We start from the raw sequence: 14,569 nt of genomic DNA, 5'->3' as shown, positions 1-14,569 counted from the left end.
CCCTTTTGCAGCACAGTCAGACTATTGGTGAAATTATTTCAACCCCTTTATGACCAAGAACCTCTTCGCGTCATTTTGAGAATTTTACTGTTGGAGCCATCCGCTGTCATGTGCATGGTATTTTTTCTGCCAAAAAAGCCATCGCCGTTAATGCATTGGTGGAAGATTTAAGGAAGGTTGTGGGAACTCCTACACATGGGTTGTCGCTGTAAAACATCGCAGATGAAAATGTTTGTAAGGAAAGAATCTGTTGTTGTAGGTAGTAGGGTGGCCAGGACACCAGCCACCCGTTGAGATACTACAGCTAGAGAGTTATTGGATCCTTTGACTGGCCTGACAGTAATGTATTGGTTCCCTCTCTCTGGTTACGGCTCATTTTTTCTTTTCCTACACATACACCGAATAGTCTGGCCTATTCTTTACAGATTCTCATCTTTCCTCATACAGCTGACAACACTGGGGTTACCAAACACTTCTTCGCTCAAGGAGCTAATTACTGTACTGTAATTGTTCAGTGGCTACCTTCCTCTTGGTAAGGGTAGAAGAGACTCTTTAGCTATGGTAAGCAGCTCCTCTAGGAGAAGGACACTCCAAAATCAAACCATAGTTCTCTAATCTTAGGTAGTGCCATAGCCTTTGTACCATGGTCGTTCACTGTCTTGGGTTAGAGTTCTCTTGCTTGAGGGTACACTTGGGCGCACTATTCTATCTTATCTTTATTCTCTTCCTCTTGTTTTTTTTTTTTTTTTTTTTTTTTTTTTTTTAAATGGTGTGTTGGGCCATGGATGCCTGGTGGTTTATCTAGAGATTGTCTTTTCCTTATCTGATTCTTTTTCTTCTCAAAACCATCCTTACTGTCCTTCCTTCAGTTGAAGTAGCTACCCTGGAGGGTATTTAGTTTTGCATGGTGTATCGGCTCCTCCAAGTTGACCAGTTTTTCCAACTTTTTTTCTATAGTCTATGGGTTTGATCAATCACTTTATCTATATTTCTGTACATACTGTTTTTTTTTCATTCTTGTTAATCTAGTTTGTAAGTATGATGTCTCTTTTTTATTACCATTAATTCTTATGCTGTCTGGAGACAATGAGCGAAATCCGGGACCAGTACGTCCTAGATTTTGTTAATGTTGTCTGCTGTATTACAATATTTGTGGTCTTCTTGCAAATATTCAAGACCTTTCAGTTGTGTCCAGACAGTAGGATATTCTTTTATGCTTAGAAACTTTGGTTTCTAATATGAGGCACTCATCTGGGCTCCTTATAACTGGTTTTGAGAAGTCAATAATGTTGAAAAGTGATTCCATCCCAAGGGCAAGGGAAATGGCGGTGTATATTAGGTCTGAGTACCCTGCTTCTCATAAGTCCAGCTATGAATGTGGATGTCATTCATGAGATTCAGGTAATAAAAGTTTGTGGCAGGCACAACAACTTCCATTTATGTTTAATCTACCGGAATCCAGACATGGATGATTCTATCTTTGATTGTCTTCTTACCAATATGGCTAAGATACAAGAAGATGATAGAAAGGCCTCTTTTGTCTTTGTTGGTGATTTAAATGCTCACTATAGAGTGGTTAAATTCTGTTTCTCCTACCGATCACCATGGCTTAAGAGCTTTAGACTTTGCCTCTAAATCAGGCTGTGAGCAAATCATAAGTGAAGCTACTCACAGGTCTGGTAACTGCTTGGACCTCGTATACACTGACTTCCCTGACGTTATAACAAGTAAAGTTGGTTTTCCAGTCGAGACATTTGATCATGCCTTGATTTAATTAGTAGTGAAGACTGAGCAACCTGTCCCTGAAATCTCAAGCAGACTGGAATGGGATTTTGCATGATCTTTTGAGCTTGAATTGGTCACAGTTATATAGTATTGGTGATCCTCTTGTTCCTGTGGATGAGAATCTAGTCAACTAATTGATAGGCGTATCCCTTCTCGTTTGCTAAGGTACCGAGTGAAGGAAAAACTGTGGTTCAATGATGATTGTAGACATGCTTATTTGGCGAAGCAGGAGGCCTATCATTGTTGGAAGGGTAACAGATCAGATTTGACCTGAAATAACTATACTCAGCTTAGAGCTTTTGCTCCTAAGAGTTTATGCTTCAACTGAAAAGCAATACAATTTAACCATAAAAGAAACCCTTTCTAGTACAACCCAGGAACATAAGTGGTGGACTACCCTTAAATCTGCACTCTTTGGTGTGGATGCAACAGTTCCTCCTTTACTTAAACCAAATGGCTCAGTCACTTGCTGTCCGAATGAAAAGGCAACATATTTGGCTTAGGTGTTTGACAGTAAACAGAGTAAATGAGAAACTTAAACTTCCTCATTCCTGTTTTCCTGAGGTTAAACTAAGTAGTTTAGCTTTTCGATCTCGTGAAATTAAAGCTCTGTTGATGGACCTTGATGCTTATGGAAATGTAGACCCAAATGGTATTTTTCCTTTGTTTTTTGTAAAGACTGCAGATTTCTTGGCTACAAAGTTATCTATTATTTTGCGCAAGTTAACTAAAAGAAGAGCTTTTAGCACTTCTTGGAGAATTGGTAATGTTACTCCACTATGTAAATGTGTTTGTGGTAGCTCAATCCCAACTGATTACCGCCCAATTTCCATAACTCCCATATTATCTAAAGTTTTTTAACGTCTTTTAGAAAAACGTCTTAATAAGTTTGTTGAAGGTAATCATCTATTTCCTGGTTTGCAATTTCGTTTTTGTAAAGGCCTTGGGGCATGTGATGACCTACCTACAATCTCCAATGCTGTACAGAAATCCATTGATTGTGGTCAGGAAGTTCGTATGATTGGCCTTGATTTTAGTGCTGCCTTTGACCGTGTTAATCATGAGGCCCTTGTTTTCAAACTCAAACAGTTCAGAGTGGGTGGGTCGTTTCTGAGCATTATTATTGAATTCTTATGTAATAGATCTCAAAGAGTTGTTGATGGGCACCATAGTGAGTATAGGAATGTGATATCTGGTGTTCCACAGGGTAGTGTCCTTGGCCCATTACTTTTCATACTATATATACATGACATGTGGTTTGGCCTAGAAAACAAGCTTGTTGCATATGCAGATGATGCTACTATCTTGGCATGAATTCCATCTCCTGAATGTAGATCTGGGGTTGCTGAATCCCTTAATAGAGATCTCGCTAAAATTAGTGCTTGGTGCAAATTATGGGGTATGAAGTTGAATCCTAACAAAACTCAAAGTATGATTGTAAGTAGGTCAAGGACAATGGCACCTCAACATCCTAGTCTCAGCACTGATAATGTTTCGTTAACTTTGTATGACTTTTGAAATTTTAAGTGTAATTCTTGACAGCAAATTTACTTTTGAGAAACACATTCGTTGTGTGTCTTCTTCAATTGCACAAAAAATTGGTTTATTGAAAAAGTCTTTCAAGATTTTTGGTGATCAATCTATTCTGGAAAAAGTGTTTTAATTCTTTCATTCTACCATGTTTCGAGTATTGTCTTCCTGTCTGGTCTTCCACTGCTGATTCTCTTCTTAATTTGTTGGACAGAAACGTACAGTCTATTAAATTTCTTATTCCTGATCTAGATATTAATCTTTGGCACTGTCGTTCAATTAGTTCATTATGTATGTTGCATAAGATTTTTCATAATTCTAACCATCCTTTACATTCAGATCTACCAGTACAGTTCCATCCTGTTCGTAATACTAGGCAGGCAGTTAATTCTAATAGTCAGGCCTTTTCCATCATGAGGCTTAATACTACACAGTATTCTAAAAGTTTTATTCCAGCTGTGACCAAGTTGTGGAAGGATCTTCCTAATCGGGTAGTTGAATCAGTAGAACTTCAAAAGTTCAAACTTGCAGAAAATTTTCTTATGTTGAACAGAATGACACGAGTCTTTTTATAGTTTATATATAATATCTGTTTTGATGTTACTGTTTTTAGAATAATTTATTATTAATTTTTTTCATCGCTTATCTATTTCCTTTCCTCACTAGGCTACATTTCCCTGTTGGAGCCCTTGGGCTTATAGCATCTTGCTTTTCCAACTAAGGTTGTAGCTTGGATAGTAATAATAGTAATAATTATAATGTCATATGCAGGCGTATTAAGGCTTTGTTTACTACAAGGATTCACCACAGTAATGCCACGTCCACATGGTCGAACTCTGTCTTGAGACTGTCTTTACCATATGGAGACCTTGGTCTTTACCATAAAATGTATGCATACCCGGATCGAATCACCATCACCGAAACTTCGTCCACACATCAGAGCTATATGACAGTTGGGTTACGGCCTTTCTTAAGGTATTCACTAATCAGTCGGCAGCAAGTCAAGGCAGCGTGTTTTTGTGGTAGTGTAATACAAGATAACAATGATCTGAGTCCAAGACCTACATATAGAGTAGGTCAGTTCACCTTTGAGCCAAATTTCGACCTAGTCGGAGCATGACGTAGCTCAGGTGAAAGGTAGGTAGCCGGTTAGCCGACAGCAGCAGCTGAGCGTATTAACTTGTTTGTGTGAGACGGTTTTGATACATAATTTTGCAAACTCTTATTTATAATATAAATCTACTTATATAGAAACTTCAGGTAGCCATAGAGATGTCGAAGAATTGTGCAATTTATGGGTGCAACTCCAATTGTAAAAGGAATGGAGATCTTACGTTTCTTTCCTTCCCCAAACATGAAGAAACAAAGAGCAAATGGGTTAAAGCCTGTAAGAGAACGAATAACGAATACAGATCATGCCAGGATATGCAGCTTACAGTTTGAAGCATCGGCATTTACAAGAAATCTCTAGTATGAGATACTAGGAATACCTCTCCCAAAAAGGCTACGCCGGTTGAAAACTAAAGCAATACCAAAACTTAATTTGCCAACATCAGGTACGACGAGTTTATTTTAAAGATATTGAAGGGATAATAGTTGGTATAATTTAATGGAGCATTTATTACCTTATGTAATATCTTCATAGTGTAATATTTGATGACCTCTTCATAAGTGGAATGAGTTTCACAGCAAAGAATAACCTCATTTTGAAAGAAATATATGACAATGATAATGTTAATGTAAATGCCTAGTTCCTTATTATTATTATTATTATTATTATTATTATTATTATTATTATTATTATCATTATTATTATTATTATTATTATTATTATTATTACTTGCTGAGCTACAACCCTAGTTGGAAAAGCAGGATGCTATAAGCCCAGGAAAAATACCCCAGTGAGGAAAGGAAACTAGGAAAAATAAAATATTTTAAGAACAGTAACAACATTAAAATAAATATTTCCTAGATAAACTACAAACACTATAACATAACAAGAGAAAGAGAAATAAAATAGTGTGCCCGAGTGTACCCTCAAGCAAGAGAAATCCACCCCAATACAGTGGAAGACCATGCTACAGGGGCTATGGCAATACCCAAGAATAGAGAACAATGGTTTGATTTTTAAGTGTTCTTCCTCTAGAAGAGCTGCTTACCATAGATAAAGGGTCTCTTCTGCCCTTACCAAGAGGAAAGTGACCACTGGACAATTACAGTGCACTAGTTAACCCTTTGAGAGAAGGAGAATTGTATCCATAAAGGATAATATATGTGTAATTGATAAGTACCCTAGGATATCAAATTGCGTCTTAAGACTTAGACATTTAAGAAGTAAATCCCCTGAGAATGTTTACTGCACTTAAGTTTTTACCTTTTTCCTCATAATTCCTTAATTGATTTCCCAAATCATACCCTTGATATCATAATCCTATGGGAAAAGAAATCTTGAATTATAAAATATTGTTCTTTGCAATAAATTTCTTAATATAGGTTATTTTTATTATTTTCAAATGGCAAGCAAGGCTAGGTCATTAACACGAGAATTGTGTGCCGAGGAAAGAGGAATCTCGAGACTTATTCAAGATATTGAGTCGTCCTTTTTTTTTTTTTTTTTTTGACGAAGAACCAGCAACTCGTGAAGAACAAACTTCATCTGTCACTTGGGAGAATTTGCAATAGGTTTTATTAGATGTAAAGCGAGGAAGAGATTTTGTTGATGAGGCCAACTGGTGAATTTGTTGAAAAGCAAAAAAATGATGGAGTATCTGTTCAAGATCTTTCATTGGGAGAAATGTTTGATGCTCGGCAAAGTATCAGTTAGGGCATTGGCATGCGATATTTCAAATGTAGCATCACTTCCTAAAACTGTCATAACTCTTTTGAAACATATCGAACGTTTTTTTTCACAATTTGTGTCTTAAATCAAAATATGGCAAAGGGGAGAATGGAAAAGCGCAAAAACAGCAATATGACAATGGGCAATAGGACCAAATGACTGATGTATTAAGCACAGGTGCAACTTTGTGTAACTTTTGTTTCTTTTCTTCTCACTGTTCCTCTTGTATGTATACCAGTGACTTTCTACTGTGAATTGAATGAGATCGAATATTGTATAAACATTATCGTTTTTTTAAACTTGGGTATAATTATTTTTGTTAACAAAATTATTTTCAAATATCTTTGATGTGTATACAACAACCCTCAATAAAAGAAAATGTTAATCAGGCACTTAAATCTTGGTAAAACTCTTAAAAAGAACGGATATAGAAAAATTAAGGTAAAAAATTAAAGGGTGCGGCCGGTCAGTTTCACCTGAGTGACGTCAGCTAAGCTCTCCTAATCTACGCGTGAACAGACCTACTCTTTCTGTAGTTCTTTTCTGAGTCTTTCATGAAAAGAAGATTGCGCTATACACCACAATAACTGGTGCATTTATAAAGAAGAAACTGAGACAACATAAAAGCAGAGTGGTTGAAACGCCTTGACACATTAGGAAGTTCCTTGACTTTGTTGCGGGAATTACAAGAGGAAAGTCACCTTCTTGAGGATGGATGTTAATTCTTTTTATACTCTCTTGTCTAAAGGAGAATCTTATATCACGAAACAAGATGCCAATATGAGACAAGCTGTACCGTTAGATGCACGTCTAGAGGCAACACTTCGAGTTTTAGCAATCAGCTGCTCTATAAGATTAAAAGTGACAATCAAAAGAGATAAAATATTCGCGGAGAGAGAGAGAGAGAGAGAGAGAGAGAGAGAGAGAGAGAGAGAGAGAGAGAGAGAGAGAGAGAGAGAGAGAGTCGGAATAGTCTTCGCCTAAAACCTCCTCAGCAGGGTACCTGCAGGAATGATCAGAAGATTGGGTATCACTACTTATCATATTCGACACAGACTGTCCTGTGGTATCGCTATCATTTGAAATAGGGAATTAAAACACCATAACAACTTTGGTGTATACTGTGTATACCATGTTTCACCTTCCGGTTTCTTTGACATTTTCATTTGCCTTGTTTCCCTAAGGTACAGATTCTGAGAGTATCTTTTTTTTCACATCATTTATCAAAACTTTGGTAATCTTATTAGTTATCTCTAAGGGTTGCAGCACGTTGGTTTCAATCCCTAGAAGAAACACTTCTTACTTTCCACAAATATTAATGTTCATGCAATAATTAATTAAATAATGTTATCCCGAGAGCAATGCCTGTCTGAGTTGGACATTATGCACAGTAATAAATCAGAGAAAATAAAAATGTCTTCTTAACTCAGTCACTATAAAACCATATTGAACATTGACATTGTGTCTGGCAGCGTGTCGTTTCATACTCGGACACCAAGTGGTTTTGTCTGCTTAAACTCCCCATTTACAGACAGAGTTCGACCATGTGGACACGGCTTAAGGAATGGGTTTGAAAGTTTAAAGGCTGCTCGTCGAATGGCAGAGCCAAGGGACAGTGACATTGTCCTATCGAGCAGCACAATGCCCTAGAGACTGACAATATATACGGTACATATGATCAGCACCCAAGCTAGGACCATGGAGAGCCTGGCAATGGTTGCTGATGACTCAGAAGATTGACTTATAGGCTCCCAAGCTCACAAGGATGGTGAGGTTGCACCGACCAAAGAAACTAACGAGTTTGAGCTGGCGTTTACCAGTCAGGGACGTTACCACATCCGCCCGCCACCAGTTCCCCTTACTGTTGCTAAGTTGTTTTGTAAACGTGGGAATTGAATATAAAATATAGGCTTTAAGCCAAGCACTGGGGCATCAAAGGCCATTTAGCGCTGTACAATATAATTAATCAACCATACCCGTACTCTAACATTTGGTATCATTTTATTTACTAAAACCAATCACACAACTTTCCTACAATAATGTCTAAATGCAAAATAAGGAGGGATTAAAGGGATTGAAAAAATAAATCAATAAAATTATTTAAAGCTCATGATATAAACCATTACTCTCTATGAATTTTTTCAAGTTCAGGGTATTACAATTAACCCCCGTATATCTCTTAAACGTTTGTTCTGGAGAAAATGTGTCCTCTGAAGACGTAAAATAGACCAATCGACTAAAATATGTTTGATATCTATTCTCACTTGGCAGTTATTACAAACAGGGGCCTGTCTCGTTTCTCCACTTTTCATTAAATAATTGTGGGTTGCATGTGTATGGCAAATATACAGTCTAGTTAAAATGATATCATCCCTCCTACTTGTAGAATTACAAGATGACCATTTATCCACTGAAGGGAAGATTTGTATCAATTTGGTATTGGTGATCAGTTCAGGCCATCAAGCCTGCCACTAATTCTTACAGTAAAAATGTATCTTGCTTTAAAGGCCTTTGTAAGGAATACTAATGGGGGATAGATTAAGTATCCCTGAAGCTTCCATAACAGCCTTATCTACTTGTTCATTTCCATCCACTTCAACATGGGCAGGGACCCAGCAGAAGTGAACACTGACATTCTTCCTAGACTGCAGAAGTACTAACCAGTCCTGCACCTCTTGTACTAGATGATGGCCAGCATAATTTGTTTAATTGCAAGTAAAACGCTATTGGACTCCGTAAAAATTGTATAAAGACCATTTTGATTACCATTTCTAGAAATATGTTGAACTGCGAGAATTATTGTATACAGCTCAGCAATAAATACTGAACAAGAGGATGGAAGTTTCTTTCTAATAGCAATATCACCTACCATCACTGTACTTCCAGCTCCTGCAGCATTTTTGTGTTACCCAGCCAAAAACATATGTGGCGACCACCACGCTAAAGTGGACAACTTCGTCCAGCACCAATTTCATCAGTTGGTTGAAGTCGCAGCTTCTCCCAGCGCTGGCTGACCCCTCTGTCTTGGTTATTGATAATGCTCCCTACCACACACAATGAAAGAAATTCGCTTTCCCACCACCGCTACCATGAAAGAAGATCCTCTAAAGGGGTTGGCCAAATACCATACCCACCATATGCCTTTCGACTCGAACTATTGTTTTTGTGCAAAGTGGACAATATGTTTTGAATTGGGTCATCTAGTTGGAAATTGTTTGGCTGCCCCCTGTACACCCCGGAGCTTAATACTACTAAACAGATTTGGGGGTGTACGAAAGACTACATTCGCTTCACATTTGACAAAGTAAAGCTCCGTGCAACAAGAGATGTGTGGACGGGTACAATAAAATGCTCAAGAAATTTCGATGATTAGTATTGGTCCTTCGATAAGGTACTATTGTGGACAATAGTTTAGTTTCTATCCACTCCGGGTGAAAATTCCTCACATCTACTGCCCTCTTTCGAGACGGCAGGTTGGTTCTGGCGTTCCTACCACACCATCTGGTAAACGAGCAACTGGGCATTTCTGTATTTAGACAGATTTTCCTCTCTCTCTCTCTCTCTCTCTCTCTCTCTCTCTCTCTCTCTCTCTCTCTCTCTCTCTCTCTCTCTCTCTCTCTCTCTCTCTCATGCTTAACATATAAATAGATGCATTACTTGATCTTTATGGTAATATCAGGTTTTAGTGAAGTGATTACTGTGCAAGAAGAGAAACCCAATTAACATTCTCATTGCTGTTTATAAAACATAACTACACATTTTTGTTGTTGTCGTACCCTGTTTTCATATACACTGTCAGGGACACAAACGCTGTTTTTCACCTTGTGGAAACTATATGCTTGGATATTTTACCTTTATCCTGCAAATAGCCTACAGAACTATAAGTTATAGCAAGTAAAAACAAAGTTTATAAATCACACAGTAGGACAATCAAGTGCCAGTCATATCCTACAGATCGAATCTTGTAAAGATACCAACACACTTAGCACTACCAACAGTATTTTCAAAAGGTAATTATTATAGCATATTAACTGAACTTGCTTTTTTTTCTTCATATTACTGTATGTTTTCTTTGGACTTAAAATCATAATATAGTCTGTCCAGACAATGGTCGTTTACCTCAAGCCATGTACTTTTCTCTCTCTCTCTCTCTCTCTCTCTCTCTCTCTCTCTCTCTCTCTCTCTCTCTCTCTCTCTCTCTCTCATCCGTGTGCTATTTCAGTGATATTTTATATATTCTGTATATAGTAAAGGAAGTTACATAGTCAATGAGTGTCGATGTTTAAGATTATAACAACTGTTTGTTTAAATTCTATGACATTGACATTGGAAAGGATTATTTTCCATGTTGTCTCGTTGTCTCGGTGTGTCCCCTTAGGTCTAATCAGATAGGTAGGTAGGGAGACTTCATTCTTATAATTGAAAAAAAAAATCATCATCATCACCTCCTAAGCCTGCTGACGCAAAGGGCCTCAGAGGAATTATTGGCTGGATTTATCAAAAGATAGTCAGTTCCTTGTGATGCCCAGTCCCTATCTAACTCAGGCAAGTGACCTCTGCTGGTGCCACCCCAGATGCTGAAGCCTTGACGAGGATCAACAGCTAGGATCTAATGAACGGTGGAAACTACTCTCCCACTGGACCTTGGTGCCCAATTGTTGATTCAACTAAATTAGTCAGCCCTTTCCCTACTTTCTTTTGATTACTTCCTTTATTCTCCCATCTCTTCCTCTTGGGCATGAACTTGTTGACGGCTTTGGCTTGTATGACTTTGGTTTGACTGCTTCTTTGGATTTGGCACAGGGTGAGATGGATGGCATACCATCTCAACCTATACAAATTTAGACGCCATCACCCTCTGGCAGACCTTCTTGGGTGCAGACTCAGTCTTTTAATAGTAGGGCTCCAGTGATCCGGTTTTAAGTCGCCCATATTTGCGGGTAATGGGTGACGCCAGGCATTGGAGTCGTCGGTGGGAGGGGCTAACTACCCCCATTTACCAGTGTACGCCCACCTAAAGAGAGGCAGCCCTTGTCTAATAGAGGACTGGTCCCCGCTGAAGCCTCTTCTCGTGTTGGGCCACATGGGATAGGAGGACTGACATCCTCAGATAAGAGGTGGATAACCCAGGTTGCCTCTATTTATCCAACCAACCCCTCTGTTGACGACTTGGAAACTCTAAAGGACCATTCTACGGATGCTCAAAAATGAATTAATTTGGGTAACATAGGGAAACTGCAAATCTTTCATGTCACCCAAAATTCCAATAGAAACTAATTACAATGTTTTGTATAAAACATTTCACTGTCATGGTAATAACAAAGAAATTAGAATGAGGATTGAAGGTGACATATGGGATTCATAGATATCATTTGATAATCACGATGAAGCATTCAATGCAATCAGTAATATTATGAATATTAAAATCAATAATTTGAACATCAAGGGTGCTCTTTACAATGGAGTACCTAAGGATCTAGACATATACAAACCTTCAGATTGGATTGATATAGGTATACAGGTAGTTGTACCCTCCCAGAGAAAGCCAAAACCACCAAAGTGGCTCATTGCTCAGTCAAAAGAGAGTACAGGAAATTATTTTAGGATATGTAAATATCTTCAAAAGAAAGTAAGTACCTTCGCACCAGGAGATATATTTCGTTTTGGAAAGAACAGTTGCCTCATAAGTGCCAAATCATAAACACAATATGTTATACTTTGCAATTTAAAGACAGAGAATAATGACATAAAGCTGGATGTGAAACCCCATCTAAACTTCAGTTATGGAAGGGGAGTAATTTTCAATAGAGACATATGAGTTTACAAAAGAGGAGATATTGGCCATGTGTCCTTTAACTTTGTGGAAAGTGCTTCAAGTCCTGGAACGTCAATGATTATCCTGACTTTCCAAGATGCTGATATGCCCTTTCACATTTACATAGAAAATGAACAGATTAAAGTTCGAGCTTTTAAGCAGAAGCCACTGCAATGTTTTAATTGCTTTAGATATGGGCATCCATCTAAAGTTTGCAAGAATTATAAAATGTGTAGTACTAGCTCCAATGTTTACCATGGAGAATGTACACCAGAGGTCAATTGTATAAACTGCAATTTGAATCATAAATCTACTGATAGGAGCTGCCAGCAATATAAGTTAGAAGAGGCTGCTCTCAATAAATCCAGTAACGAACACATAAGTGTGGGGCATGCCAGAGACTATTGAGTAAATCATGTGGGGCATGCCAGAGACTATTGAGTAAATCAACAAGTTATGCAAAGGTATTGAAATCAGGAGGAAAAATGAGGCAGGAGACATCCAACCCACTTATTACTGCCAGTATTCCCCAGAAAAGAAATTTGCCATCTTCTGATAAAATTCTGCAGGATAGGGCAAGAATATCGCCTAAGGTTTTGCTCACCTCTAATAAACCTATGTCCCCCATTACAAAGGATAATACTAACCTCTCTCAGGCTATATCTTTGCCTGATTTGATGGAGCTTTCACATAAAACCGAGTTATCAGGTGCACCTGTAGTGGGGAAAACACCAAACCTGATAAATCACCACCTGTTAATAGGAAAAGAGAGAGACCTCCATCTCTCTCACCCCCATCCATTAAAAACACCAAAGTTATGACATCAAATAGATATGATGTTTTGCCTGTTGATATTTCAGATCAACAGGAAAACTTCTTGAATCAATCAAAAATTCACGTTGAGGTCCACCATCACCCACAAGAATTAGGTAAAATGAACACTGAAAAGGCTAATATAAAACCTAACTTAACAAGACCCACACTTAAGAAGCCTACAGAAAATATTGTTAAATCAAAAACTGTCAATGGGAAGACTTCATCCAAGATGTCTTACAGAATATAATACATAGTTTTCTCCTCCATTTTGCAATGGAATTGTCATGGTTCAAGGGCCAAATATGAAGAACTTAAGCTCTTAATTCACGAGCATTCCCCCATAATTGAATGTCTACAAGAGAGCAAGCTTAATGCTAATACTCCTTGTCCTCGGGAATAGGACACCATATGATCTCAGAGTAGGGAGCCATGGCGGAAGTCTCATATACGTTCGTCGAGATGTTCTCCAAATACCTTTATCTATTCGTACACCTCTGCAGGCAGTGGTTGTACAGATTGATATAGGGAGAAAATATACAATGTGCTCTCTGTACTTGCCTCCAAATGATAACATATCTTATGATAATTTAGTAGAGGTGATTCAACAGCTCCCTCAACCTTTTCTTTTACTTGGAGATTTGAATGGTAGACATCCTCTGTGGGGTGATGTTTTAGCAAACACAAGGGGCAATATCATATCATCAATAGTGGTAAACGAGGATGCCGGGATCCTTAATATAGGAGAGCCCACAAACTTCCATGTTCAGACAGGTACCTTGTCATGCATTGACCTTTCAATTGCAAGCTGTAAATGCCTTCTTGATTTCAATTGGAGGATTAGATGATTGGCATACTAGTGATCATTCACTAATCTTTATAAACACCAACAATGGTCCACCTTTACAAAGACCACCACAATGGAATCTTGACAAGGCAGACAGGGTTAAATTTTGTGAACTTATAAGTGAAATCGAGGGGAGTGCAGAACTGTTTGAAAGTATTGATGATGCCATAGACCTACTGAATGGAACTCTCCATACAGCAGGAGTCCATTCGATTCCCAAAACCACAGGATTATTGAAACTACGACCAGTCCCATGGTGGTCTTCAGAATTAACTGTCTTGCACAGAGCCAGAAGAAAATCTCCGACTAGATTGCGTAGACACCGTACTGAGAAAAATTTTATAGCATACACAAAGTGTAGAGCGCAGTTTCGTTGTGCCATGAAAGAAGCTAGGTGCCAATATTGGGTAACTTTTGTTTCCTCAGTCAAGAGTAGAACACCACCATCTTCTGTATGGAGGAAAATAAAAAAAATTTGCAGGCAAATCTACCCCACACCCATCACCAGTGTTGAAGGTGAACGGTCAGTATGTGACTGAAGCAGATGATGTTAGCAATGCCCTGTCTGACCAATTTTCAAATGTATCATGCAAGTGTGAAGGAGCTCCTGGTCACCAGTATAAGAGCATTGAAGAAAAGAAAATTCTAAATTTTGCAACAGGAAGGGAAAAGTCATATAATTCTCCTTTTACTGAAAGAGAATTTGATTCCACACTTGCTAATTGTAATGATACATCACCAGGACCCAATGGAATTCCATATACAATGATTAGACACGTATCTTTTAATACAAAGTTATTTATTTTAAGCATTATTAATAATATATGGCATGATCATAGTTATCCAAGTGTTTGGGAACTAGCCATTATTTTAGCCTTTTTAAAACCCGGCAAGGACAAGTTTTTAGCCGCAAACTATCGACCAATTGCATTAACATCTT

General features: G+C 38.1%; 1 protein-coding gene across 2 annotated transcripts in view; it reads right to left on the bottom strand.

Moving 5' to 3' along the window:
* The window catches only part of LOC137653963 (uncharacterized), a 225,151-nt gene that overhangs the window by 192,077 nt on the left and 18,505 nt on the right, over positions 1-14,569 (bottom strand). The window lies entirely within an intron of this gene.

Source organism: Palaemon carinicauda, chromosome 1 (genome assembly GCF_036898095.1).
Source record: "Palaemon carinicauda isolate YSFRI2023 chromosome 1, ASM3689809v2, whole genome shotgun sequence".
NCBI lineage: Eukaryota > Metazoa > Arthropoda > Malacostraca > Decapoda > Palaemonidae > Palaemon > Palaemon carinicauda.
Note: the sequence above shows the minus strand (reverse complement) of the source record. Positions and strands in the feature narration are given on the sequence as shown.